Genomic DNA, 3,630 nt, shown 5'->3' on the forward strand with positions numbered 1-3,630 from the left:
GCTCTGAAGTCTGGACAGGAGGTAGAAAGGGAGTGGGAGACAGACTGTCATCTGTTTTGCACCTGTTTTGCACTGGGGCGTTAGTTGTGGGGGTGCAAAACTTGGAAAAAACTTTTTTTACTTTACTTACACTTTAATGTACTGAATGTAACTTGTAGATTTTATTGGCAAATTTTTGTTTTGTTGTTCGAAATTAATATAAGCTGTTGCCTGGGTACTGTGCCACATGAGTGTGGTAATCTGTTGTTCAATGGCATTAGTTCATTTTTTTGTGGGGGGGCTGTTTGCGGGGGGGGGGGCATACAACATTTTGCTGTGGGGCCCTGTAATTTCTAGTTACGCCCCTGTGCCTGACCCCTTTTTTATTGGAAGTCATGTTCCCTGAGCCACAACCTATTGCCAAGTTGGCTCCAGTGATGATGAGGATGGTGGGGATGATGATGATGAGGTCACTGATGTGACTTGGGTGCCAGAAAGAGCAAAGGAGGAAAGTGAGGGGAAGGTTCAACCCCAACAAGGCAGGATGTCCACCAGAGGCAGCCATCATTGAATAGTAGAGAGCAGCCACCCTATTCCATAAGATTATGGCGCTGTTATCTCCTGGACCCTTTCCCACAGCTCAGCTGTGTGAGCCTTTTTTAGCACATGTGCAGCCGATTACACTGTTGCAATTTGCAATCTCTGCCGCAAGCAGATCAAGTGTGGCAAAAACACCAGCAATTTGGGTACCACATGCTTGCAAAAGCATTTAACCTCCACCACTCAGCCCATTGGCAAGAGCACCTGAAAGCCACACAATAGGGACACAATCCTTCTCCTCCTAACTTCTCACCTTTCATATCTACCCCTGGCTATGTCTCATGACCTCTGACAGGGAAGATAGTATAGCAAAGGGTGTCACAGGTCCTTGCAACACTTCCAGGTCCACAGCACACCACCAGCTGTAGAGTATAGCAGGCAAATTTCTCTGCCCCAGCTGCTACATCAAAAAAAAAAAACACTCCCTGCCCCCCACATGCCCAGTGTCTAAATTCCAACTTGTCAAAACTGCTGGCTTTACAACTCCTGGCCTTCCGTCTGGTGGCTTCTGCCCCCTTCTGCGAATTTGCAGAATGTGTGGTACCACAATGGCAGGTTCTGTACCATCACCTAAAAGGCAATGTTTTGGCATCATTGGGCCAGGCAGTCAGCAGCAAGGTCCACCTTACTGCTGACATATGGTCCAGCAAGCATGGTCAGGGACAATATATTTTGGTCACCGCACACTGGATAACTCTGCTTACATCTAGGAAGGATGCAGGACAGGGCTCAGTACTGAAGCTTGTTTTGCCACCACATCTCCATACAGCTGGTGGCAACCATGAGTACGGCAGAAGGACAGGCTCAGAGGAGCCCCGGGCTTTTTCCCCATGCCAATGGCTGCTGATAAAGGATGCATGCACTGTACTGTCAAAATTTGAGAAAGCGACAAGAATGGTGAGCCGTGACAATGCATGCATCAGTGACACTATCCCTCTAGTGTTCCTGCAGTAGCATACTCTGCGTGGCATTATGGACAGGGCACTCAAGGGACATCAGTGGGAGGAAGAGGAGGACTTCCTTTGCCCACTGTATGCAAACACAATTCTTGCGATGCCACAGAACACACAAGAGGAGAAGAAGGAGAAGAAGGAGGACGATTCTGGCAGTTTTGGAGGCATTGAAGCAGAGGAATACATACTGTATGTCAAACCTTAAGAGATGGTTTTTAATCCCCAGAAACCTTGGGAATAGTACATAGCTGGGGGGAGGCAGTACCAGATAGTGTAATCCTCAGTACCCCCGAGGACTCTGCTTCTCATGCCTCCACAAACTTGCAGTGCATGGGCTCACTTATTCTTTAAAGCCTACAAAAGGACCCGAGAATTTGTGCCATCAAGGAGAAGGATCATAACTGGTCGGCAACCCTACTTGCCAACCACAATCTCGGAACTCATTCTGCCCTCGCAGAGGGAGCACGGGATGAAATATCTTGAGGACACCTTAAAAAGTTTATGCAATACCTTTCCAGACTTTAGTAGGTTACAGTCTCATAGAAAAGGTAGTTTTGAGGCTTCTGTTGGTCAAAGGAGGAGCAGTAGAGAAGGGGCCCCCTAAGTGATTAAGCATTTAAAAAAAAATGTAGTCCTCCTTGCCAAGTGCTGTCATCTTCCGCAGTAGACAATCCACTGGGTTACAGTGTCATAAGAAAATACCACTGGCCAGAACTTGGCCAGTATGCAATTGAGCTTCTGGGATGCACTGTATCCAGCATGCTTTCCGAACGGGCATTCAGTGCTGCCAGAGGTTTTTTGACAGATGAAAGAGCGTGTCTGTCCACAGATTCCATTGACTGGCTGACATTTGTCAAAATGAATCCATTCTGGATTAGCAGCAGTTATCAAACCCCTGATGCCAATGTAGCTTATTAAATGTTTTTGGGATCTGGAATCTCTGCAAGACTGTCTAGGCTGCCTAGCTTTGTGTGTGTTGATTTTATCTGGAAGAAATGTTTTGGTGTAGGTTTTATGGGCACAGGTTTGACAGGTGCATATCATTTAAATTTTTTATAGCAAGGCCAATTCTTGCTTTCATCAAGAGTACCTTTATAGGGTTATGGTGTGAAGGCACCATCAACACCCAAAGCCCAATTTTTCCGCACCTGTTTGACAGGTGCATATACTTTAAATTTTTTTACAGAAAGGCCAATTGTTGCTTTTATGAAGAGTACCTCTAGCCATTTCCTGCTCTCTCCGGCGGTGTGGTCTTGGAGCATTCCACTGAGACATTTTTCTTCCTTTCACTGCTCTGTAGATTAGCGGTGGCTTCAGTGGCAGAAAGTTTGCCACTAAAACCAAAACCGTTCCTTAATGGCCTTACTGGTAAGCCAGTAATGGTGAAACTGAAGTGGGGTATGGAATACAAGGGATACCTGGTCTCTGTGGATGGCTACATGAGCATGCAGCTCGCCAATACAGAAGAGTATATTGATGGGGCATTGTCTGGACATCTTGGAGCAGTTCTTATAAGGTGTAATAATGTATTGTATATACAAAGAGTAGAAGAGGAGGAAGAAGATGGCGAGGTGAGAGAATAAAGCAATTTCCAAATTAGCTTTGTAAATTTATTTTGAAACTTCGCTTTTGAGGTTATTGTTGGACATTGTTTTTCTATGTTTTGTTAAGAAAAATAAACATATTTTTTTTCAAGAGTACCTCTATAGGGTTACAAAATTGTTAATCTTGTTCAGAGTGTACTATAATTTGGCTTTTTCACATAAGGCTGCTCACTGCAGTGCAAAAATTAGTTATTTCCAGCCAAAGTCAAAATAAGCACTTTTGTTTTATTAAGTTCAGGTCCCATGGGCTTTACTAGGAATCGGGGTTCGGGTCCGCTTTTTTGCGATGTTCAAGATTTCTGGTGCAAACTGAACACAAGGGGTGTTTGGCCCAACTCTAGCAGGGTAAATTAGCTTTGCTGGTTGCAGAGCTATTGGTCTGATTCAGTAGGAAGTGAGTTGGACCTCTATCCCACAGAAAGCAAGGGTCCCAATTTGCAGCTGCCGGCAGGGATGGGCTTTTGTACTTAGGCTGTAGCTGCTCTAGAAATAAA

General features: G+C 45.2%; 1 pseudogene; it reads left to right on the forward strand.

Moving 5' to 3' along the window:
- The first annotated feature begins 1,127 nt into the window (after positions 1 to 1,127).
- LOC143962221 (small nuclear ribonucleoprotein F pseudogene) lies at positions 1,128 to 3,115 on the forward strand (annotated as a pseudogene).
- Positions 3,116 to 3,630: the final 515 nt, after the last annotated feature.

This window comes from Lithobates pipiens, unplaced genomic scaffold (genome assembly GCF_037356315.1).
Source record: "Lithobates pipiens isolate NorthernLeopardFrog02 unplaced genomic scaffold, aLitPip1_a1.2 Scaffold_8, whole genome shotgun sequence".
Lineage (NCBI taxonomy): Eukaryota > Metazoa > Chordata > Amphibia > Anura > Ranidae > Lithobates > Lithobates pipiens.